The 26,716-nt window shown below is 39.5% G+C and overlaps 1 pseudogene; it reads right to left on the bottom strand.

Moving 5' to 3' along the window:
* Window positions 1–4,512: 4,512 nt before the first annotated feature.
* On the bottom strand, window positions 4,513–4,946 carry LOC110341169 (annotated as a pseudogene).
* Between the last annotated feature and the right edge of the window lie 21,770 nt (window positions 4,947–26,716).

Here is a 26,716-nt window from a genome sequence, read left to right as displayed (position 1 = left end):
TTTCAGTTTCTGCATTGGAATTTTGAAAGGGATTGAATTAAATCTGTAAATTGCTTTTGGCAGAATGACTATTTTCACAATATGAATCATACCAATCCATGATGATGGGTGGTCTTTCCATCTTCTGTAATCTTCTTCAGTTTCTTTGATGTCTAAAAGGTTTTGTGACATAAGTGTTTTACTTCCTTGGTTAGAATTATTCCAAGATATTTCATTAATTTGGTAATTTTTACAAAACAAAATAGAAAAAGTAGTGTTTCCAACAAAATCAGGCACATGTCAAGATGTCCATTCTCTCTATTCACTCTCTCTAAAAACATCTGAATAGAATTGTTTTTGTAATTTCTTTCTTGGCGTGCTTGTCATTTGTATTTTGAAAGGCTACTTATTTTTATGTGTTCATTCTGTATATTAATATTTTGCAGAATGTATTTGTCAGTTGTAGAATTTTCTGATTTTTCTTTGGAGCATTCTCTTTTTTGCAAAATAATATCATCTGCTGAGGTGGTTTGAAACAAAATGCCCCCCCCCGCAAAGGGAGTGGAATATTAGGAGGTGTGTCCTTGTTTGAGCAGGTGTGGTCTTATTGGAGGAAGAGTGTCACTGTGGAGGCAGTCTCTGAGGTCTCATATATGTACAAGATACCACCCAATGTATCAGACCACTTCCTGTTGCCTACAAGATGTAGGACTCTCAGATACTTCTCCAGAACTATATCCGTCTTCCTATGATGATAATGAACTGAACCTCTGAAAATATAGGTGAGCCACCCCAATTAAGTGTCTTCTTTTAGAAGGGTTGCCATGGTCATGGTATCTCTTCACAGCAATAGAAACCCCAACTAAGATGTCTGCATATAAGGATTCTTTGACTTCTTGTCCTTTTTGTATCTCTTTATCAACTTCATTTGTCTTGTTGCTTTAGCTAAGATTTCAAGTTCTACACTGAACATGAATGGAGAGAATGGACATCTTTGTCTTACTCCTGATTTTAGTAGAAACCCCAATTTATCTTTTGATATCAGGTACTTTCAGAAAAAAATAGCCATGTGAAAATAATTCTTATGTTTCATTAAAAAAAACCCTCTTGTTCCTCAACCATTCATTCAGTGAACATAACTACTTGCTTCATAGCTACTATGTTAGCACAGAAAAGACAAGAGAAGACATCCATCAGAATTGGACAGGGGTGCTTTTGGAGGAAGTTAAAAATGGAGCTACACTTTGAAGACTGGAGGATTGTGGGAGTTTCATAGAACAGGACAGGGCATTTATGCTTGACATGAAAACTGCCACAGATTCTTTTCCATTATTATGGGCAGTGAAGATGGTTTAGATTCATGTGAAAGTGTGCAGCTAACACAATCCGCACTAGGAATATTATCTTGACCCTAAAGTGAGATGAGAGTTGGAAATTCAAGGCTAGTAGGTAGAAATATGAGGGCCTAGAGAGGAGCAACTTCCAGAGCCAGGTGAGGGACCAGTGTTTCTCTACCAAAAGCATTAGCACTATTTCACAGATGCGAAGCAATTTGCCGCCAAGATTCTGCCTTTATTTACCATCTCTAACAACAGCTGTAGGTTCCATAGAAATGAGAACTCATGGGAGTGGCAGATGCTGAGACACTTGCTTTCTTCCTAATGGAAATCATCATGTTTGATTCAGCCTGGGAGACTAACTTTGTAACTGTGATAATACACATTCCTTAAAAGCCTTAAGTTGGGCCCTTTTCTTGGTTGTAAACTGATTGTAATGCCACTCAGCCCTCTGCTTAGCCAGGAATCACTTAGGAAAAAAAAACTTGTCCTAGACCCATAGAAAAACGGAGACTTATTTTATTTCAAGATTGGTAGCAGACTACTGCTAGAGAAGCATAGAAAAAAATGTCTATTTTTAGCCACAATATCATTTGGGGGAAAATTTAGTTTTTTACAAGAAAATGTTTGCTGTTCATTTTAGACGTAATTCATTTTGTTGTGAGTAGTAGAATGTTTCTGAGCAAAAATTAATTAGCTTGGAAGTTTGAGCTCTGCTCTTTTGTGAGTTTCTTTCTGTGCCAGATTCCAGGACTATGGAATATTTAGTGATTGCATTTGATACTTTTCTGTGAGACATTAATTCTAAAATGAGCATAATAAAAATAAAATATAAGCATAAGAATTAGTATACGTATGGATTCTGAGAGAGGTTTAGCAAGTATCTAGGACATTTGAGGCAGTGTAATAAGTGCCTGGTGTGTATTTACAGTTCTAGGGGCATCTCTGGCAATACAGAACTATTTCTAGTATAATTGATAAGACAGTATTAATTTCACTGACAGAAGTGTTGGGTCTGGGAACCTGGCTTGATGGATATGGGCATTAGTTTTTGTGAATTTGACACAAACTAGAATCACCTGGGCAAAAGGAACCTCAGTTGAGAAGGTGCCTCCATCAGTTCCCCATGTGGACAAGTCTATGGGGCATTTTCTAGATTAAACATTGATGTGGGTTAGGCCCGCCCACTGTGGGTGGAACCACCCCTTTGCAGGGGATCCTGGTTGGTATAAAAGCATCAGTGACAAACAAGAACCTTGTCTTGAACAAGGGGAAATGTGAGGACCAACATGAAATGTGAGCTTGTCTTCTGGCCTCCACATGTACATGCTTACACATGAGCACAAAGCATAAAAAGATGATTTTTTTAATTTGTAGAAAAAGTAACACTTTGATGGGAAAAGAAACAAAAAGACAGAGAGAATGATTTTCAAATGGGGGAATGAAAAGTACATTCTATAAAGAAGGGCCAGCGTGGGTAAGGAACTGAAAGCACAGTTTCTCTGAAGACATTATGAGTGAGTAGAATCAGCAGGAAGGCATTGGTCTTTGTTGAGGTCTGCTCCACTAGTGAGTACACGAAGAACCTTGGTGCAGCTACCCAAGTTCTCTTGAAAACCAACATTGCCTCCTTGAAGTATTACTTTCTGATTAAACGAATGATGTATGTGAGAACTCCTGGCACCATAGACTACTCACTGATCACAGTCTAATATTCTAGAGCAGTACATTTATGTGGACTGGGGTATGGGTGGTGTTGAGACAGTGGGGGCAAGAATAGAACATAGGGAATGACTGGGCCAAACCATGTGAAGGTGAAGTTGAGTCCCTTATAATTTATTTGGAAGGGCAATTAGAAGTTGTTGGCTTTTAAAGTATGTCTTGACTTGGTCTCATATTGTTATAGAGAATTCCACCTAGACAAAGGAGGGGAATGGAGTGAAAGCAAACTAAGCTAGCCATGGATTGGAAGGCTGCTGTAAACAGCCATAACAGAAAGATTGATAAGAGGGTCGTTGGCTGTGGGGAGGAGGGAATGGCCCGTAAGAAATAACAATCGACACGGAAGGACGGAATTAGGAGTGTCCAGGGTCCACAAGAATGTGCTAGTGAAAACCCCCAAATTATCTCTCAGTGAAACACTGCTTCCTAAATTACACACAACCAACTCCGGGAGCTGGAACACAGACGCATCTGCCTATGCTTCCAGCTGCTTGGCATTGGAGAAGGCTGGGTCTACAGTCACAGCTGTTTTTCTGTAGCTAAGTCATTCCTTCACATGTGTGGGTGTAGAGAAACGTATGTGTGCCACGTTCCAAACCCTTTGGTATTTGTTAACAGATTCTCGACTTCTTACTAGTAATGTGAATATCTAGTATCATCTAGTAGAGTCCATCCTATTTTACATATCAGTGAACGGAACACAGAAACAGATGAAACCTGATCCATCCAATCAGTGGGTACACAGAGCCACCAGGCTTTCAGGATCTTAGCAAATAGATTCGTCTATCTCCCTCTGTATAATAATGTAAGCAGACAGTACTAGCAGCTAAGAAACAAACAACAATCTCTACAGAGATAAAGTGCATTGTTTGGCACTTTAATATTCAACTGCCTGTGTAAGAAAATTCAACTAAATGTAGGTAAACCAACCTTAAATGTGTATGTGAATCCATAGAAATACAGCTTATTTAGGGAGGACCACATTGCTAAAGCAAGGCCAGACAAAATTGTGTTCAGCTTGGTTGATTTTGATTGTACATTGATGAGGATTTATTTACAAAACACTGAGCCACTTGACACCAGGAACAGTCCAGGGATCACTCTACTGAAGAGAAAATATTAATTCCTACTAATTAGGTTGTAATCAGCAGCAGCAGTATTATTTGTAAAACCATGTAAGTTTATAATCCTCTGTCATTTCCAGGGACTTGGGCTTTATCCTTTTGTGTTGGATCAAAATTCTCCTGCTTCAGCCTTCTGAGTGCTGGGGTTCTAAGTCTGAACCACCATACGGGGCTACTTATAAAGCATTGGTCTTTATCTTACTGGCTATTAAAACATTGTGGGTCCTAATTGTCACCTGTATTTCCCTAGAACTTTTCCTTTTCCTCCCTCCTACTTTCCCTCCCTTCCTTCCTTCCTTCCCTTCCTTCCTTTCTGTCTTTCATTTTTAAAAGAGTTTAAAGACAGATCTTTACTTAAAATACTGATCTACATTTCTGGGAGCAGAGACATTCACAGGGTCCATAATTTTTTGTTTAGGTGATGCCTTTGTGGGGGTCTTGACTTTTTCACTTCTTTGGCAGCTCTGATTGCCTGCTGCCACTGAGTTTTCCTAGCGTCTGGTTTCTGATTCCTCTAGGCCAGTAAATCAGCAAGAGATCCACCAGAGATGGCCTCCTCAGAATTTGATCATACAGTGCATACCATAAACAACATCCCATTTTATTTTCCAAGGGTTCCTCTTGGAAAGGAATGCAGACTAGCATTTTGCATTAACAAACTGGAAAACCTTCCTGTTGGTCCTGGTGTAATGTCACCTGTGTCCTGGTAGATCTTGTACCTCCTGAAACTACACAGCTCAAACTCTATGGTGGTGGGTAGAATTTTCAACAATACATTTTGCATCTGTTCGAGCGTCTCTAGATAGAGACCAGTTTTGTGAAGAAAGAATCATAGAGCTTTAGACCCAGCTTTGTCCTTAGACACATTCTACTCTTTTTGACTTGCTGTGTAGTAAAATATACATGAGCTATCTTATTCCATTAAAATAGGAAAGACCTTTCAAAGACACTTGAGCTACTAATTTAAAAGTAGACTAAATATTATTTTAACATATTTGTATTTGTATTTGAGAATTGTATACATACACAGTCTATTTTGATCATATACACACCTGCATCTCTCCTAGCTCCTCCATGACACCCCCTTCCCAAGCCACCTCTCCGCATCAGGCTTTCTTTTATTTACATTTTTAAAATCACTGAGTCCAGGCAGTACCAGCCTTATGCACACAGATTTAGGGCCATCCACTGAAGCATTGGCAGTCTACCAGGAAAGCATACCCCTAAAGAAATCACAGGTCTACCTCCACATGCCATCAACTGTCAATAGCTCCAGAGCTAAGGGTAGAGTGTTGTGAGTGCCCTTCCAACCATGCTGGAATGTTAACTGGCTTGATCTTGGGCCAGCAACCACAGCTGCTGTGTGTTCATGAAGAAAACAGCCCTATCATAACTAGAAGAGACTGTTTTGCATCAGACCTCCAGACCTCTTGTTCTTACAATATGTCTACACCTATTCCTGAGTGTGGAAGGAAGAAAGCATGATATAGGTGTTCCATTTACAGCTGAACACAAGCTGAGGGTTTCTGTATTAACCATTGGCTACTGAAAGTAAAACCCTTATAATGAGGGCCAACAGGTGTGTTTAGATACAGGTATAAAGGTAAGTATTTAGAAGGAAATTTGATACCGTACCCACTTAGGAAAATATTAGTAGTAGTTCCTCACCCTAAGCACTATAGCCTCCCCAGATATAGTTTCTTGGAATGCATTCTGTCCTGTGCAGGAGGATTTAAATTCAATCAGAAATCTGTTACTTATTTCCACAACATTCATGCCACTATTGCACCCACAGGCACTTCATGTGAAGCTGGTGATTATCGCAGCTCACAGTTTCATAAGACTACGGATGATTGCACTTTTCTCTCCCAGAAACCTAAAGAGCACATTCTGGCACTGTGAAGGCAACTATTATTGAGAGAGTCTCCAGGTCATCACCAGCTTTATTTTTCTTTGTCCTTTGACCAAACTACATGGTGTCTTAAGCAGTAGGTTCTTACTTTCAAGTTTTAGTGGGCAACGAAGAGCAATGACAACAGTCTGCAATGTTTGGGGTTTCACTGTGACTCTTCCTAACCAACAGTTCATATCCTATACCAAGCCCTGGGGTTTTTCTTTGACAATCTATGGCTTCTGGGGGGAGTATTCTCTGTGTAGAATAACTTTGCTTGCCTTTTAAAATCTCCTTCCTCTCTCCCTTCCTATACCCTAAGATTCGGTAATGAGGTAAATATTGTTTAAATAAGCCAGCAGATGGAATCAGGGAAGACAGGTGGGTGACAGTTAGATGAGGCAATGTTGTGGAGCTAAACAATAGACAATAAATTGTAACTGATGATTTAATGTGATTACTGTGATTGTCATTGATGCATACAAATATGAAACCGTCACATTGTGTACCTTTGATAGATTCAGTCTCTTAAATGAGCCTAATCCCAGTAGGAGCTTTTAATTCCTGGGTCAGAGAAGAGACTGGGAAAGAAGAAGAGATCTGTGTTATTTTCTTTTTCCCTTGAGATAGGGTCTCAAACAGCCCATGCCTGCGATTTGCTAAGTAGCTGAATGTTGTAGAAAATATTTTATGATATCGTACATTTGTTTATGCTGTGGAATATTTGTTTAATGATGCAAAGATGTGTTGCATTCCTTTCTGTTGCATTTGTTTAACTCTGTGAAACTGTATTACTTTGCCTGTCTAAAACACCTGATTGATCTAATAAAGAGCTGAATGGCTAATAGCTAGGCAGAAGAGGGACAGGTGCGGTTGGCAGGCAGAAGAAATACATAGAAGAAATCTGGGAGGAGAAATGGAGGAGCAAGAACAAGGAGAGGAGGATGCTAGCAGCCGGTCACCCAGCCACACAGCCAGTTATGAAGTAAGAGTGAAAGTAAGACATACAGAAGTAAGAGAAAGGTAAAAGCCTGGAGGCAAAGAGTAGACAGGATAATGTAATTTAAGAAAAACTGGTTAGAAATAAGCCAAGCTAAGGCCAAGCATACATAAGAAAGAATAAGCCTCCATGTGTATTTATTTGGGAACTGGATGTCAGGGGCTCCTGAAAGAGTAAAGAGTAAAAACAACAACAGCTGAAGATGTCTGTCCTTGACCTTCTGATTCTCTTACTCCACCTGTGAGTGCTGGGATCCCAAAGGTGTGTGGCCAAGACAGAGGGGAGATCTTGAGTTCTGATGACAGTGTCTCTGTTTCTGGTCAGGTCACACAGTCTGTTGCTTTTTTCTTTATCTATGGCTTCCATTGCTTCCTTTAGAACCAGATGATGACTTTCAACATCCCCACCAGGTCCCGCCTCTGATTCTGTGGTTCTTACACTGAAAGATGTTATAGTGTTATTCTGCACACTGTCCAGGAAAGTCTATGCGGTGAGCAGCCTCAGATGTGCAAAAATCCAGCTTCTACGTCATTTTAATTAATTCAAAGAATTTTAAATGAAACGTTTCACAAATGTCGAGTCCCTGTGCACGTATGCAAAGTGCGTTAAGTGCATTCCCGCATTAAATCTTTCAACTCCATGCAAGAGCTACTCTGTGGTTTTAGCAGCTCCTTCACATCATAGGATATTTTTGTCATGTATCTAATAGGAAATTCAAGCAGCCTTGCTAGTATTACTGTAAGCAGGACGTGAATCCAAGGCAGCCAGCTGAGCATCCGTCGTCTCTTCGCTAGGGAGAGCTCATTGGCCCCACACGTGCCCGCAGTGACCAATGGTGCAGCCTCCTGCTCAGATTTACCAGTTATCACCAGGCTGGCGACAGAGCTTAGGAAGTTTACATCATCTCTATATTTTTGATGTTGCTAAATGTGAAAAACACCATGACCTCAGTGTTCCCTCGCTGAGCCAGGTTCACAGCATCACCAGCACCTGCTCAACCAAAGGTTTCCACTGAATGCAGATTTAAAAATAAGGACTCTGGCCTCTCTCTCTTGCTTTCTTTGGCTAAAAGGTGTAAGTCTGCTTGGAGAGTTTAAGAAATTCCCCTGGTGATGCAGTGGAAAGAGATAGTGTGAGTTCTTCTCCTGACCTTGAGCAAACCAACCTTACTAGCCCTTCAGAAGACAGAGTGTCAGTTGAGACAAGCAGAAAGAGGAGAGAGTTGATGCAGTGGGTCATTCATATGTTTATTGATCTTTAAATTCCTTTCACGGTAGAAGGCTTCTGTAGAATGAATAGGGTTCCAGATTCCATTGTCAGTACTAATTATAAAACACACACACACACAAAACCCAACAAGCATCCTAAAACTGTCTAAATGAAACCTTAGATTAACAACATGTGCATCTCTTGAGACACATTTACCAACTAATGAACTGCTTACAATAAATACTTAAAACTTCATTTCTTTTTTTTTCTGTCCCTCTTCTTAATACCCACGTATCTTCCGGTTACTGGGAATACAACTGTGAATAAAATAACTAAGATATTTTTCTTTTGAGAATACATACTAGTAAGTGGAAAGACAGTAACAAACATTCAAGCAAATTAATACTGATGGAATCCACGAAAAGAATACAATTAGGTGTTGTGTATTGCGGTTCATGACAGGTTGTAAGCCACAGTTTTGTCATCACACAGAAGGTGGTAAGGGTTTTTTTTCTCCAGAGGAGATGTTTGGCTGAGGTCTGGATAATGACAGGAGTCCAGCATTTTTCATAGGTGAGAGCACAGAAGAACGTGCCAAGGTGCTGAGGAGATTTCACTCACTGCTTGTCCTCAGAGATGGAGGAAGAGCTAGGTGTCTGGAACATGTAGACTTGGAGCAGAGAGGTGCTGTCATCACTGCCAGGGCTTCAACTGCTATTCCAAGCTCGTTCTAGTCACTGACATATTTTAAGTGGTAGTATTATGAATTTATTTGTTTTTCTTTGTTGTGTTAGGGGTTGACCAGGGTCTCTCATGTGTTCAGAACACGGGTATCTTTATATTGTTAACTATGACTGAAGGGGACATCAAGAGGCAAGGGTAGAAGCAGAAAGACTAGGTAGAAAAAGAAACTTAGGGTCCGGAGGCCAAAATAGGCAAAACCAGAAGGACTGTGGAAGAGATGGGGGTTGAATACAAATCAGTGGGGTTGTACCCAGTCATACCCTGCTGTCTTTTACAACAAATCTATTTTTAGATATCTCTCTCTCAGAAGCTTCAAACTCCCATCTTTTTCTGTTGACAATTGCTGTTTAGTAAACATTATTTTTACTCTTCATGCTTTGTAGTATTTAGTTCTATCTAGGTCTGGTATTCACCCAATGGGACCACACAAGATGATCCAAAGACCCTAAGTGAAACCCACTGAGTGCAGAGACTGTTTTTCCAATTTTATTTCATCAGTCAAGCTGTTTTCTGCTTCCTACTTGGTGGCTGAACATCACTGTGGCTCAAACCCATAGACCAACGACTAGGTACAGAATTCACCTAAATTGCACTATTTTCCTTTGTTATCTCTTTTGCAAAGCAAAAGTGGGATGAATGTAGGGTGACTTAGGTGGGGGTTAATTTTTTTATCAGTCACCAAGTCCTGCTTGTTGTCTGTAGTAGTAATTTACTAATCAAGCTAAACCAGGATTCTTGGCCTTAAGTGGCTTCAGTTGCATAGTAGTACAAAGCTTTTTAAATGTGAAAGGAGCTTGGTTTCAGCTATAGTAAGAAAATCTATAAAGGAAAACTCCAAAGAAGAAACCAAAAAATTGTCTAGTACTATGTGTTTGCTTACTGGGCAGGGTGTGCAATGGCTTAGGCCAGGGACTTTCTGGACATGGTTAATTAATGGAATTGTTTATATGCATGCTGCTAACAAAGACATTCTTGCTTGCTCTTTGTTTGCTTCTAATTCAACTTTAGTATTGGTAACATAATTTTGGACAATTAGATGCACCTAAATAATCAAGAGATGCAAAAGAGTAACATTTGACTTCAACCATTAGTGGGAAGTCCTTTTATTTCTAAACCTTGGCATTAGCAAGAAAAGCATCACTCAGAAGGCACCAAAGATCTACTTCACTCAAGAGGACAGAATCCCATAAGAAATTCTTTCTGATCTTTTCTAGATAAAAGTTCTGTTTTTACTTGTTTGCCTGGTATTATTTTTGCTTTCATCCTAGCATCCCATCCCCTCTTCTAAGAGAAAAAGACCTGAAACATTGATACATCTTGGAGTTGCTAGAAATGCAACTTATTCACTCCAAGGAGACCTCCCAACCATTGAAGGTCAGAGCAATGTAATGCACTATGATGCCTGCAATGCACATTAAAGTGGAAAACAATTAACCAGATCCATCTTTACTCGAACATGGGCCCAATACTTCACCTGGGCATAGAGCAGGGTTTCCCACTTGAAGAAACCACAGGTGGAGCTACAGTGGTCAGCTTTCTTGAGTCCTAGGTTACAATTGTTTCCATTGTGCATTCACTGAACCACAGTCCTTGTAAAGAGCCACACCCCTGAAGTTGATGTGTAGCCCTAGCCTCCCTTAAGCTGCAGAGGTCTATCAGAGAGAATAAATTTAGCAGAAACGTCATGTTTACAATTTAATTGGGTGAGTACAGACTGATCACTGGTGAGGGAAGTTTAGAAACAAATGGGCACCAGGGAACTGAAGGACAATGATAATGGCAAAATGAATAAGAAACTTTATGATATATACAAACATTCTGACTTGATACAGTCATGGAAAGCATTTATTATATTGGTCCATACTGGTATGAAGACAAATGATATGAAACTACAGATGTGAATATAAAACTGTACGTCTATACTTACAAGTGGGCCTACTGGGTGTATTAATGAGTGTATGGGACTAAGTAATGGAATGGAATGGAATGTACTAACATTTTTATATAATTATGACTGAGCAGTAGTTTAACAAAAGCTTCTCCTTTCTTTTATTTCTTATTCAACGATTTTTCAATGAATTGATTTCTTGAACTTCCTCATCAATAGGTGGCAGTTCTAGTATGTGTATGCATGTGATGTACTCTAACATTAGGGCTCAGTTGCTGGTTAAGGTCAGACAGCCCTGCCTCTCTGCATTCTTATGTCCTTCCCCCTCATTTAGGGGTGTTAGTCATGAATAGAAATATAAAGATTCCCTCATGGTATTAAGAACCATTATGGATATTACTATCAACTGTAAAGTTTCTTCTTTCATTTCTGTATTTCACTGATATTAAATATTACAAGAGAGGAAATTGGAATTTTATTTTTCATGAAAGGAATCCTAAGTTTCTGTGTACTTCTTACATACTTATTCTCCATTTCTCTGACAGTGATTGACAACTGTTTTAGAGATTGACAAACATTTTCTTCATGTCTCTATGTCTATGATTGGTCTTTTTTCTTCAACATTGCTTAGCTAAAGCTAAGAAGAATATTTGTCTTTCCTCAAATAACACTATATAAAAATTGTCTTCAATATGAAATAAGAATTAGGAGAAAAAGAGGAGAAAGGGTAAGAGAAACAATGGTAGTCTATGACAATAGATTTATTCATTAATTTCAAAAAGATTTAATGCATGCAAAGCACTACATTAAATGGCAGTGTGAAAACATTTTCATGAAACTTAGAGTGCAATTGACTTTATAAAACATTATTAGACATTAGACTTCAAACTTAGATCAAGTAAGACAGAAAACATTAAGTGAGACAGGAGCTGTAGGTCAGACATTCAGATGAAAAATGTACATCCCACTGAAATTACAAGTTTTCTTTGAACTTCATTAGTCCGGTGAAGATAGAGGTTTCTGTTCCATCTGGTTCCACCACCCTTTAGTCCCAAATAAACACACAGAGACTTATATTAATTTATAAACTGTTGGCCGATGGCTAGGGCTTCTTACTGGCTAGCTCTATCTTAATTATTAACCCATTTCTATTAATCTAAGTATTTCCACATGGTCTTATCTTATGGGAGAAGGTCCAGGCATGATACTACTTCCTAAGCTACATGGTGTCTCCTCTAGGTGCCTCTCTGACTTTCTCCCCAGCATTCTCCTCATCTCATAGCCCCACCTATCTTCCTGCCTCTACTGGCCAATCAGTGTTTTATTTGTCAACCAATAAGAGAAACATATCTACAGAAGAATATCCCCCATCAGTCCGGAGATGACAGAGAAGTCAAAACAAGAATGTTGGGGTGGGAAATGATACATAGATGGGAATATTAATAATTTCTTTACACTTAGATTATCTGTCATTACTGCATAATTTTGAGAAACACCCACCATGATGAGTTCATACTAAGCCCTCAGTGAATAGTAACTCACTTCATTACCACCCTTGGAACAAAGCCATCTTGGAGAAGAGGGATATGAGCTAGTTACCCTGAGAACAACTTCTGCTCAACCACACATCTCCTAAAAACCTCAAAAAAAAACAACAACAACAAAGAAACAAATTCCAATGTAAACAAACAAACAGACAAACAAAAAACCTTAGAAGTCTGGCCAGGGCAACAGGTAGGTTAACTTCAGATTTTCACTTCTCCCTTCTCTCCTCCCAATCCAACCCTCAAGTCTCACCCTCACTGCTGTAGTAGAGCACTTCTGAGGCCTCCCTTCTGCCTCTGCCCCCATCTCCAGCAGATCACACAGATCTTCCCCTCCCAACTTCTATTCCCTCACTCATGAGTTTATCCCAGCCCCCAACTCCAGTGGGTACTACCAGGGGACCTACAAGCAACCCCAGCTAGGGAATTGGGTAGGCTAACTGCAGAACCTCACCTCTCCCTCCATTCCTTCAAGCCAATCCCCCAGTCTCATCCATAGAGCTGCAGCAGACCATTTGCTGCCTGTTCTCCTTATTCTCAGCCCCCATTCCCAGGGGACTAAGAAGATCCTGATGTAACACACTGCTTTTCTGCCTCCTTTACACCTCCCCAGCTCCTCCCCATCCTGTCCCATTTCTAGGTGTCAGCTCCCCAATACCTAGAAACGCAGTTTATCTGAAACCCTCAGTGACCACACCTATCAGTATCCCAGAAGAATTTCCTACCAGGCAACACACAACCACCACATTATCCTAAGAATCAGAAAGGGCAACAGAAATCAAGGAACAAAGTATCCACCCAACAAAGACAAGACCAGGTATCAGCACCTATAATTGCACTTTTCCCAAATCCAGATGCCTATATGTCAATGGGAAAACACAATTACAGCCAGGACAATATATCTGCACTTGAGTCCAGCAAACCTACCACAGCAGGCCCTGAGTACTACAACACAGCTGAAACACAGCTTTCTTGAAGAGGATAGAGGTCCTTAAAGAGGAAATAAATAAATACCTTCAGGTAATCTACAAGCAAACAGTAGAAGGAAATGGAAACAATAAAGAAAACCCAAATTGAGGGAAATCCCAAGAAGAAAATTTTAGGAACTCACAGAAGAGTTTCAGAGGCAAACCTCAATAGCATAATACAAGAGATAGATGAAACAAATGTGAGGCATTGAAAACACCATACAATAAACAGATATCTTGGTCAAAGAAAATGGTACATTCATAAAAATCCTGACCAAAAGCATGCAGGAAATCTGGGATACTATGAAAAGACCAAATATAAGAATAATAGGAATTTACATGTATGAAGACAAAGAATCCCAGGTTAGAGTCATAGAAATATTTTCAAAAAACCATAGAAGACTATTTCCCTAATCTAAAGAAGGTGATTCCTGTCAAGGGTCAAGAAGCTTACAGACATCCAATAGATTGGACCAGAAAAGAAAGTCCTTGGGCACATAGTAACCAAAATGCTAAACATACATAACAAAGAATTTTGAGGGAAAAAGACCAACTAACACATAAAGGCAGACCTGTTATAGTAATACATGACTTCTCAATGGAGACTCTAAAAGTCAGAAAGTCCTGGACAGATGTTCACCAGACTCTAAATGGTGACAGATGCCAGCCCAGATTACTATATCCAACAAAACTTTCAATCAAAATAGATGAAGAAAATAAGACTTTCCATGATAAAAACCATTTAAATAGCATTAACCTACAAATCTAGCCCAACAGAAAGGCATTAGAAAGAAATCTCCAACCTATGAGGTTAATCACACCTAAGAACAAACAAGGAATAAATAATCCCAGACCAACAAATCAAAATAGGGAAAACACATGCTCATTCACGCGTACATTCACACACACACGCACACACGCATATAGCACAGCAAAAAATATCAGAAATCAACAAACACTGCTCATTGGTATCTCTCAACATCCATGGTCCCAATTCCCCCAATAAAAAGACACAAGGTAACAGAATGGGTATGAAAACAAGATCTATCTTTCTGCTGCATTTAAGAAACACACCATAACATCAAGGCCTCAGTAACCCTGATAAATAAACCACATGAAGACCCAACAAAGAAAGAATTACAGAAGTTACAGATCAATTACTTTATGAACATATATACAAAAATTTGTAATAAAATATTTGCAAATCAAATGCAAGATTACATAAAAAATGATCATCCACTCTGATCAAGGAGGCTTCATTCCAGATTTTCAGGGATAGTTAAACATGCATAAATTGATAAATGTAACCCACCATATAAATAAAATGAAAGACCAAATCTTTCTACAAGATCATCATCTTAGATGCAGAAAAGGCCTTTGACAAAATACAACACCCTTTTGTGAGGAGCCGCCCTTGCTATCGCTATCGCCATTAGAAGATGGCGCTGACATCTGCTGTCAGTTGGAGTTTACCGTTTAAGCTGTGCCTCACCCGTCATCTGGGGTGATGAGCAAACCACCAATCCCGGCTCTACACGTCTCACTCGGAGCTCCTAGGCTTATATAAGGGGCTGGGTTTCTTAGCTTGGGGTCTCCCTCTCAGAAGCTGATCATCTATCTCTCAAGATGTATTAAAGCTTTACTGCAGAAGGATCCGAGTGTCCTGCGTCGTTCTTGCTGGCGAGACGGTAGCGCGGGACACCCTTTCATGATAAAAGTTCTGGAAAGATTTTGGATACAAGGGACATACTTCAACATAATAAAGGTAGTTTACAGCAAGCCTATATTGAATATAACCTAAATGGAAATAAATTCAAAGCAATTCCACTAAAATAAGGGACCGGAAAAGGTTGTTCACTCTCTTGAGAAATATTCAATATAGTACTGGAATCTTAGCTAGAGCAATAAGACAACTAAAGGAGATCAAAGGATATAAGTGGGAAATGAAGAAGTCAAAGTATCTTTATTTGCAGATGTTATGATAGTATACATAAGTGACCCTAAAATTCCTCAGGGAAACTCCTACTGCTGATAAATACTTTAAGTAAAGTAGCTGGATACAAAATTAAGTCTCAAGAATCAGTATACCTCCATATACAAATGACAAACTAAGAAGAAAAAATCAGGGAAACAACCCCTCTCAAAATAGCCTCAAATAACATAAAATATCTTGGGGGTAACTATAACTAAACAAGTGAAATAACTGTAAGATAAACACTTCAAGTCAGTGAAGAAAGGGATTGAAGAACATTTTAAAAGATGGAAATATCTCCAAGGCTCATGGGTCAATAGGACTAATTTAGTAAAAATAGCCATCTTACCAAAAGCAATATACAGAATCTTTTCAATTCATATCAAAAACCCAGCACAATTCTTCACAGATCTTGAAAAGACAATCTTCAGCTTCATATGGAAGCACACACATACCCAAATAAAAAAGAAAGCAATAATAATATAAAAAAACTTCAGAAAAATCACTATACTACAAATTTATAACAATAAAAACAGTATGGTATTGGTACAAAAAGAGACCACTGTTCAATAAAATCAAATTGAAGAACCAGACATAAATCCACACACTAATGGACAACTTTTTTCTTTAAATAAAGAAATAGGAAACACACAAAGGAAAAAAAGACAGCACCTTCAACATATGGAAGACCAAATCAGGAGGGGAAGGTAAGAAGGGAATAAGGAAGGGAATAAGAGGAGAGACAGCTAAAATTAAGGGCCATTTGAGAGGTAGTATGGAAAACTATTACTGTAGAAGCTCCCTAAATGAAAGAGATGTAACTGAAATCTCCAAGTACTGGGGTAGGTAGAGCCCCAAATTGGCCATCTCTTGTTACCAAGTGAAGCCTCCAGCACTGAGATTGGGTTACATCTGATTAAGTTGTTGACCGAAGGGGGTCCTGTGGAGTTTCCCAAACAACCCAGGCTGTTGCCACATCTATATAGCAGCTGATCTTCACAAACTGACCATAAAGTCCCATTGCTGAAGACAATGCCTACACAACTCATTAAACATGAAGAAGCCAAACTGGTGCCTACATCCTAGATTTAGCATTTTTGGTACAGAAAAGTACTCTGTATGTGGCCAAAAAAGAAATAAAAACACTAACCCAGCCACAAACCCTTTAATGTGCACTAGTATCATGCCTACAAGATACACTAACGCAATAGTGACACAAAGCTGATGGAAGTAACTGAACAATATCTGATTTTATTTAAGTCCTACCCTAAGAGATGAAACTCATTCCTGACATTGCTTGGATGGTCAAGAACTTAAGACTAGATAGGTCAGGAAAGTAGGATTAAAAAAAATAGTAGCAATAAAATGACTCCTAATGACATTCTGTTAGACTAACAGATCAGTGCCTTGCTCAATTATCAGCAGGGAACTTCCTCCTGCAGTAAGTAGGAGCCAATACAGAGACCCACAGACAGACGTTATGAAGGGAGTAATAGATCTTGGGGTACTCAGGCCTAAATGGGATGTCTCCATCAAATCCATCCCTCTCCCCCTTCCAGGCCTCAGGGAACCCTGCAGAAGTAGAGTCAGGAGAGTGTAAGAGTCAGAGGTTGGAGGGTACCAAAACCAAGGCCCTCTACATGAACATGACCAAAGCTCAGATGAACTCAAAGGAGACTGGGGCAGCCAACACAGGACCTGGGTCTCAAGCAGATCCTTTTATCATGGCTTCCCGTTCCATGTTTTTATGGGATTCCTGAGTGTACAAATGAGTGTGTCTCTGATTCATGTGCCTTCTCTTAGGCTCTTTAATTTCTGTTCATTTGTCTTGTTCAATTCCAAGGTGTTAGTTTTTGTTTTACCATCTATATTTTTTAAACATGTAAATATATATTTAAAGCAGATTTTTGAAAGGTTCATGAAGGGACTGCTGCAGCCTGTCACATATTCACCTTTTCAGAGCCTCTCCTTCTCACCCTCTTTGCTGCATCCTGTTTGTGAGGCAAGCCACTGAGTCAGGAGCCTCTTTCTCTGGAGCAAGGATTTTTCCACAGGGGATATCTCCATGACAAACTGGCAAATAAAAATATTCATCTCTAGGAAAGGAGCAAGAGAGAGAAATGAGAGTGAGTAATAGTTTCCCCAAGATGCCCTAGGCATCATTCACAGGGTTCAGACATCTGCTCTGAACCTACCCATTTGGGAGGTAGCAGGGCTAAGACCCAAGCCTCTCACCACCTTAGTCCATCCAAACAGCTTATTTATTTCTCCTGTATGAGTGATCTCCCAGAGTGTAAAGTTAGTACACAAGACATACATAAGGAATGATAATGGGAGGCTGGGAATTTAACAATAACAAAGCATGATGTGCTATGTGTGTGCATGTGTGTGTATTTATGTATGTATGCTCTATGTGTGTGTGTATGCGGTATATGTGTATGTTGTATATGTATGGTGTGTAGTGTGTGTTGTGTCTGGTGTATGTGTGCATGTGTATAGTGTGTGTGTCTGTGGTGTTGTATGTGTGTGTTGTGTGATGTATGTCTGTGGTTGTTATGGTATGTGTGTGGTATGTGTGTGATGTGGCTGGTATGTGCATATGTATGTGTGTGTGATATGTGTGTGGTGTGTGTGCAATTGTTTGGTATATGTATGTACTGTGTATTGTGTGTATGGGGTGTAGTGTGTGTGTTGTTGTGTATGATAGATGTCTGTGTTTGGTATGGTATGTGTGTGATGTGTTTGGTATATGTATGCAGTGTGTGTTGTTTGTAAGGGGTGTAGTGTGTGTGTGTGTGTGTGGTGTATGTACACTAATTTGTGACTTTCTGTCCATCCCGCTGAGGGCCTCTCCGAGCCTATCTGCTAAGAGAGCAGAGCTGTGGAAGAACAGCTGTAGCTGCTGTGTTGGAGAAAAGCTAAGTATTCCCTGTGAGTGGAGGAAGGATCCAGTCTCTCTGAAGCAGTGGTGTCCACCCTATGTTCAGGCTGGAATCATCGGGAAAAGCTGGAGGCCACACACGCCCACCTCCTCCAGATCATTGTCCTGACTCTTTCAAGAATCCAGGGGATTCTAACATGATTCACAATGCTGCTTTGAAGGACTGGAATTAAGAAAAAACAGAACAGAATACTAAAAGTCAAACCAGTCAGAAAATGACCAATGATGTCCTTATAGGCAATTTCATACATTACAAATATGCTCATATGAACCAGAAAGACTTGGTTTTATCTGTTTGCCAGTAGTATTCCTCTTTCAGAGTTCTGCTTTAAGAGACTGTGACAAAAGAACAGAAGCCTCTGGGTAACTGCACATAGGTAATGTGTATATGTGAGTGTTTTCCTGCTCCTGTTTATTTTTTTTGCTTTGTTGAAAAACAAATTTAGAATGTGTTAATTTTATACTCAGAAGACATAAAAAATAGAATCTGCATATTGAATTACTTTATCTCTATTTTATAGAAATATATAATTATAATTAGATGATAATCAGAAAACTATTCAGATAAGAATTATTTTTAATATAATAAAACATCAAATTTAAAAGTTTACCTTTTATTATATATATACATATATTATATTTTAAGTGTATGAATGCTTTGCCTGCATGTGTGATGTGCAGTATGCGTGCACCTGGTATCCTTGGAGATCCGAAGAAGGCGTTGGATCCTCTGGAAATGAAATTACAGATGGTGTGTGAACTGCTATTTGGATGCTGGGAATTCAACCTGGGTTCATTCTCTGTGACAGCAGCAAGTGCCCTTCACTACTGCCTTTAAATTTTGTTTTCATTCTTAAGTTCACCAACACAGGGGCAAATGCTTTCATCAGCTTTGTTTTGCAAATAATACAACAGGCATAGGTGTGCGGATAATGTGCCCAAGATCAAGAAGCTACAAGATGATAAAAGTCAGATCTGAGCTGCCCCACCCCTCTGCCTAATGCTACCTGGTGTTCATATGTGCACTTGAGTTTTGAAGCCATAATAGCATGCCCAGAGGTCGAGTCCATTTTAGCCACAATCATGCCAACTTGAGGTCATGGAAAAGCAGGACCTAAGCTATGCTTGCTGCCATGTCTACAGCAACTTTTCCTCACATGAATCATAAAAAACTTTCAAATCTTCAATAGTTAATAAATCTTGCTTGGTGGTGGTAGCACATGTCCTTAATCCCAGCACTCAGGAGTAGAGACAGGCAGTTATACGTGGTTTGAGGTCAGCCATCGATCTACAGAGTGAGTTCCAGGACAGCCATGGCTATATACAATGAAACCCTGCCTGAAAAAACAAAACATAAATGAATAAGTAAATCTTAAACCACTAGTGTATTGAAAATTCAGTACAGGGAGTTAAGGGTTATTTTCCACTTAAATAGTAACAGTCTCAGGAGGTGGTAGTTATCTGTCTTCATTAGTCCTCCCTTTACTTTAATAGCCATTAGTGACAACAGAGATAATTTTTATAGGTGCTAATTGACCCTGCAGGAAACCTTTGAGGCTTTCTTAATAGCTTGGGACTCCTTTGAAGTTCTATTTTAGCTAGAGTACTCCAGCAATGATCTGGGGAAAATGTGCATTTGAGAAATAAATGCAGGTTCTAAGTCTGCACTCTATGAGGAACTGTGAAACTGTCGTTTAGTGATAGGGACCAAACTGAAGTTGGACCATACTTGACCATGAAAGTTGTCTGAATTCTGCTAAAACTGTTCTGGGAGAGTGTGTAGGAATACTTTAAAAATGTTACCACTCTACTCCCCTAGCATTAGCAACAAATGAGACAGCACTCTGCATGTCTAAGGTGCAGGCTTTCAGATTTTATTTGATCCTCACCAAATACCAAAAACGTGTGAAACTAAGACAAGCAAAGCAATTTGCTAAAGGTCTGAGACTAGCACAGTGTTTGTTTAGCATGCATGAGGTCCTACATTCACCTTGAAATGATAACAAAATAACAAATTATGTACTTTTAATCCACGAATGAACAGATGAATTGGAACTCAGTCAGGGGACTTCAGACTTCATTTCAGCATAGTTGTTTTTTACACTTGTTCTATTGCTGAGTCAGAGGTTGGAGGAAAAGACATGTAGCATTAAGGCCTATAGGACCAGTCATGATCATACAAGGAAATGGTAGAGAGTTCAAAGGGGGAAAAGTACATTAATCTCAAGGGTTGGTACTCCTGTTGAGCTTGAACTGATTATTAGTCAATCAAAAGCCATATATTATAGAACCTAAGTAAAAGCACAGGTAAGAATTTAGAACTCAATATGAGTCATTTCTAGCTCTCTCTCTCTCTCTCTCTCTCTCTCTCTCTCTCTCTCTCTCTATTTCTCAATTGATTTTTCCATCCCAGGTACTTCCTGTACTCCATGTAATTCAGAATGCATGACCTTGAAAGACAGAAAATGGGGACTATCTAAGGAATACTGGAATGCTAAACAAGTTGCAAGTAAGATAAACCAGACTAGAATTCTGTCACACTGGCCAAAGAGGTGGCCGGATGAAAAGTGGAGCTGTGAACATGGAGTCACAATTGCTAGGTTGGACTGGTGATGGATTGAGCTAGCTCCAAGTAAAATCTGAGGTGCTACCCTCAAGCATGGAGCAGGGTCCAGATTACCTTCATGCCCCAGAGCTCTGAGCAAGTTTGCCTCCGTATACTACATCTAGAGGTGTTTCGTGCAGTAACTGGTGAGAGGAGGGGCAAGCAGGTGAGTATAACACTTTTGGACAATCTTCATGTTGCAGGAAACTCACCCTTCTCCAAACATCCTTATCATTTACACAAAGAACAGTTGATTATTAGGTGGAAGCCTATGATGTTTCTAAAACTTGTAAGTGTTCCAAATTTGATCTTCCACTTTAACTTTAAATGAAAGGGACTGCTTGGGGGAACGACGTGGGAAGAACTGGTAGTTACCACATCTTTCTAGATGTGAGCAATGACCAGCTCTCCCACATTTCCAAAGAAGACAGAGTAAGGTTATACAGGATTAAAAACAACTTTCAGAAATGTAGCACAAGTGTAGAAGTATTTCTAAATATTGATGCTCTTGAGATTTTGGCAGATTTCTAAATCTCTGTATATGGATTAGAATTTTATATGCAATAGGATTTTATTACATATATTCAATAAGATTTTATTCTCTACACATATACAGTGAGCTCACCCTTTAGTGGAGGAAGGAATATTTCCGATTAAAAACATGGATCTAGCTGGGTAAAGACAATGGGGAGAAAAGTAGCCTTGTTAATATAGTGAACACACTGAGGATTCAAAAGTATAAAAGTGAGGATTTAAATCCTGTCTTGTCAATAATAACCACAGTGAGAGCATGAAATGCAATGGGTGGAATATGGTACTTGATATAGTATAGAATTGACTTTGCCAAGAGGAAGGGAAATTGTGGCTTCATCACAATCAAGCCTGGAGTCAGAAACATGGGTAGATGACCCGTGGTGACTACTTCCACTCACCTATTTTACATGTAAGATCCCCCCTCTTTGATCCTGCTGGATACTGGAAAGCTTTCAAAAGACAAGTCATCTTAGCACATTTGGTGTCTTTGGGGAACAGTGGATGAAAGGCTCACGTAAATTTCTGTCATTATTGCTTCTGTGCAGTTATTTCAGTTGGATTTCCCTGGCACACCTTCTCCTTTGTAATTGTGTGTGTGTGTGTGTGTGTGTGTGTGTGTGTGTGTGTGTGTGTGTGTGTGTTGTCTAAGTGGCTTTGACCCTAGGGCTGTCTTTGATTTATAGGCAACTCTATAAGTTGTGATGGGTGGTTTTCAGAGCCTGTTTGTTCTGGCATCCCAATAAAGCTTTGCTTCCCATGGCAACTCCAGCCTACGAAGCAAAGCCTGAGGGAAAACACAGATTTTGTTGCCAGAATGACACAATAGCACTTTTGGGGTGCTATTCTGTTGGGTGGTATGTTTTTTTCTAAAGCAACTCTACTCATAGAAGATGGTAAGATCTTTTGTGCCTGCATATTACCACAAAAAGCAGAATTCTCAGGTTTTCTCAAATCAACTGAACATGATGTCATAAGACTAGTTCAGGATCCTTTCAGCTTGCCATCTACATAAGGGTTAAATTTGGGGGCAGGACCAGTGAATAGGAACAACATGTGCGGATCCCCTTATTAACATTCTTCCTTACCAATATTCCAGTGATCAAACTTTAAATAGCTCCCTATTGCCATTGACACCCTCCACACTTGTTTCTGGACAGACCCCAAGTGTCTCAGTCACAGAAGCACATCACAATCGTTTGGTAACTTTAAAAACTACCAGTCCTTACATCCGACCAGCAAAGTCTACAGTGTGTGGCCATGCTATACTATTATGTGTGGCCATGTTAGACTATGGTGTGGTGACATGTTAGACTATGGTATGAAGCCATGTTAGACTATGGTACAAGACCATGTTAGACTATGGTGTGAGGCCATGTTTGAGCACCAGTAGATGTTTAGACCCCCAAGGTATTTTAATATGCAGCAGTATCAAATGTTTTTGATCTACTTCAGTCCTTTGACACCCCCAAGAGGGGAACTGCCCCTAAATGTAGTAAGCACAGTTTCCTTCAGACACACATCTTGAAGTTTATTCAAGCATTTAATTGTGCTTGTTATTGCTGATATATCTTAATGATTTTTCTATCAAGCGATTTCTTTCAAAACTCTACATCATAACTCAATATACAAATGAAAGTTCTTTCATTGTCTTAATTTTTAAAAAAAATCACATTTGATGTAGTAGAATGAATTTAGCTGAAATTAATTTGGTCGAAATGAGGAATTTAGACCATGGATTACAGATGCACACATTTAAGGCCTGGATTCTTATTGCCTCTGTCTGCGCTGTTTCTTCTGCTCTGAGACACATCCTTTGCAAAGCACTGAACCAGTGGAAATCGCATGTCTTGTAGATATTGTCTCTAAGATTTTAGTCCCAGTCTTTCCCTCTTTATTGATCTTTATACAAACATTAGTATTTAAGCATTTATTCCAGATTCCTGTTTTATTTAATGGTAAAACTAGGGGACTCTTTGAAAAAATGTAATATAAAAATGTCTGTTCTTTCCCTACCCTACTATCTCCTCCCATTGCACAGATGAAATCATCAAGGCCCAGGGAAACGAAATGACTTGCTATGTTCATACAGTTAAGTGAACTAAGAAGGCTAACTGATAAAGGATGGAAATTCTAAGTCCAGGATTTTTATTCATTTTCTCTACCAATTAATATTGTAATATAAAATTAATTGAATTTGAGACCTGAAAGTTCCAGTAAGCTTTGAGGGATTGGTTTTTATTTCTTATACAGGAATATAAATCCTATATTCATAAGAATGCTTTTGAAACTCTTGACTATCTAATTAATAAAAGTAATCATGTTGTGAGTCATCGGCCATTGACAGTAGCACAAAGAACGTTTGAGCTTGAGTGCAGTTCAATAGCAGTACTTCATCATTCTCTCAACAGGAGAGCACAGGTCTCCAAGACTCAAGTGAATCACTCAGATGGTAAGCAAGGCTCAGTACTGTGAGCAGTTAGTGTTATTTCAACATATTTTCAAACTTCCATGATAATCATGGCTAACATCATAAATATTAAATATGACACAAGAAACAGAAATAAATCTTTAAAAGTAGTTGAAAAAGAATGACTTGAATTCCTAGTGACTTCAGATACTTGCCTTCCTTTTTCAGTTCTCAACTGGTTTACAAAAAGTAGAAGACCATCACATCTCCGCCTTTTTCTGAAAGACATGTATTCACATGAAGGCTGCAGATAGGGGGTGGGTGGGTCAGTAGACTATTAGTTAAATGGTGGGAGGAAAAACTCCATATTTAAGCTGTACTCCAACCTTAGGTATTATTTTTCCCAGGCTAAGAAATGTTCCAGAACTAATGTTAGAGTAGCATTGAATGACCATTAAGAGAAAGTCATTGCCTCCTAGCTGAGATGATGAAGTCCAACTCCGGGTGGACAGATGGCATTGTCTGAATTCTTAACTGTTAATCCAGGTGGCCATGTCAATCACCTGTTCAGGGACCATCTCTTGGGAAGGCAGGTTCACCTTAAACCATGATAAAGGGATAGAAAGAATAATTAACCCTTTAATGATCTAATATACTTATCTTTCCTAGAATTCCCAACTGATAGCACAGACCCCGTAAACTTAAACGAGGTTCCATTAGGCCTGCCTGCTTTTCAAGTGCTGACTCAGAGGAGCATAATGTTTCCTTTTTGTTTCTCTTCCATCTCCAGTGTCTTGTCTTTCCATCTCTCTCTTAAGGTCTCACCTGTGAGTTTGTAATACATTTCTCCCTAAAACTCATACTCTATTGTCTGTGAATTTATTCTTTGAATGTGCAAGAAAAGACTTTGAAAGCCACCAGCTCTGGGTGGCTTTGGTAGTCTAGAGATTTGTGGGATTTGAGCTCCTCAAGCTGAGAACAGCTCTAGACTTAAGGACAACACCATATTCTTTTAACACTATGCAACTATAAAATTCGCCTTACCCCTGTTTCTCTAGAGAAGGATGGTGACACTGATTGTGAAGAAGAAATCTCTCCCAAAGCAAAGAGGGAAGAACCCCCAATCCAAAACCATGATAAGGCCCTTGAAACCCAGTCCCCAAAAGAAGATCCACATATTACCTACCCACCTCCAAGACCTTGTCCCTCCATAAGCACTCCAAATTCCTCCATGTCACCTAGAGAAACAAGATTGGCCGTTATGCCGTCATCAAGTTCCTACTGTCTGCTAAGTCAGCCAAGAAGAAGATAGAAGACAACACATTTGTTTTTAGTATAGATGTCAAGGTCAGCAAACACCAGGGTATGTAACAATGGTGCGATCAAAGGCATTGTGCTCAAGCCTCGTGGAGAGGCAGGCTGCATTTTAGCTGACTCCCAATTATGAACCCTTGGATGTTAACAACAAATCTTGAGTTGTCAAAATTGAGTTCAGCTGTCCATTTCTAAATACACAAAACCAAACCAAACAAACAAAAGAATACAGGAAAGGGAAGTAGTGAAAATGTGAAGTCACTGAGATTTAAAAACTGTTCATGTAATATACATAATCAACTTATGATGAACCTTGTTTTCCAAAAGAGCGACTTTAATCCCAAGAGATGCTTCTGTGTAAACAACCCCTTTGGAAGAAGGAATCACATGCCCTATTCCTGGTTACAAATGACCCGCAGACTATGTTTCCTCAAACTCTGTTAATCTAGAGCAATAATGAAAGAATTTCCTGTCTTCATCCCCAGGGTGACTTGTACACTGTTCTTTAGAAAGGAAAGTAGATGTTTCATAGGCTGTGTAACTATCCTTGTATTTAACATGGCTCCAGGGAATCGAGGGCAGATGTGAGCTGCCCCACCCTGAGTGGAGTGTTGAGCTCCGTCAGAGCTCACACTTTGTGAGGAATGTTTCTGAAGGAAGTCCCTTGGGTAACCTAGAGAACAGATCAGGGGTCTAAATATTCCTAGCAAGCTCATTGTTATTCTTTTGCTCACAGATGAAAATGTGCTCTGACAACACAAAGAAGACTCCGGGTGTCAGTCCTTGTCATTAAAGCCAACCAGCCCATTGATTCAAGGATTTTATATATATTTTGGCATACTGAACACCTAAGTTTTGAAACCTAAGTGTTTTGAGCCCTTGTGAGACAGAAAGTTTTCCAACTGGAGAAGGCAAAATCATCTTCCTATTGTACCCTAGAGCGTGTGTGTAGGTGTTTGCCTTGCATCAGGATGACAGGCTGTGCATACCTTTCTGAGGCGAGGTCTGGGTGTAATGGGGTGTGTCTCAGAGGAAGTCAGTGTTCAGAGATTTATTTTTTGTGTGTGAGCTATTCACTGCTTTAATTATACCCAAGCTGTTCACTTGCTTTTGATTATTACTCTTATTCACTTTAATACCCCCTTCCCTTGGCTAAACAGAGAAAAAAGATTCATTTATTATTTGGAGAGCCTCAAATTTACAATGCCCTATTAGTTTGCAAGGAGGCTATAGACTCTACTGTGAAAGAGCTGTGATGACTCTCACTGAACATGGGCTCTAATCCTGCCTCCAGTTCCAGGCAAGGCACCAGAGCAACGTCCCGGCTTTAAAGACATATCACCAATTTGAATGGGGGATAAAGCAGCACAGAAGAGAAGGGCTGGGGACAGGCACAAGATCAGAGGAATGAGACGAGCAGTGCATATGTCTCTGTTCAGTTTGAAATTGTTGAGCAGAATGGCAGAACACGCCTTGACATCGTGAGAACAGCAGCTGTCAAAACTGTCAGTCAGGATAAGATTGACTCCTTTCAATT

This window comes from Mesocricetus auratus, unplaced genomic scaffold (assembly GCF_017639785.1).
Source record: "Mesocricetus auratus isolate SY011 unplaced genomic scaffold, BCM_Maur_2.0 Super-Scaffold_100008, whole genome shotgun sequence".
Taxonomy (NCBI): domain Eukaryota; kingdom Metazoa; phylum Chordata; class Mammalia; order Rodentia; family Cricetidae; genus Mesocricetus; species Mesocricetus auratus.
Note: the sequence above shows the minus strand (reverse complement) of the source record. Positions and strands in the feature narration are given on the sequence as shown.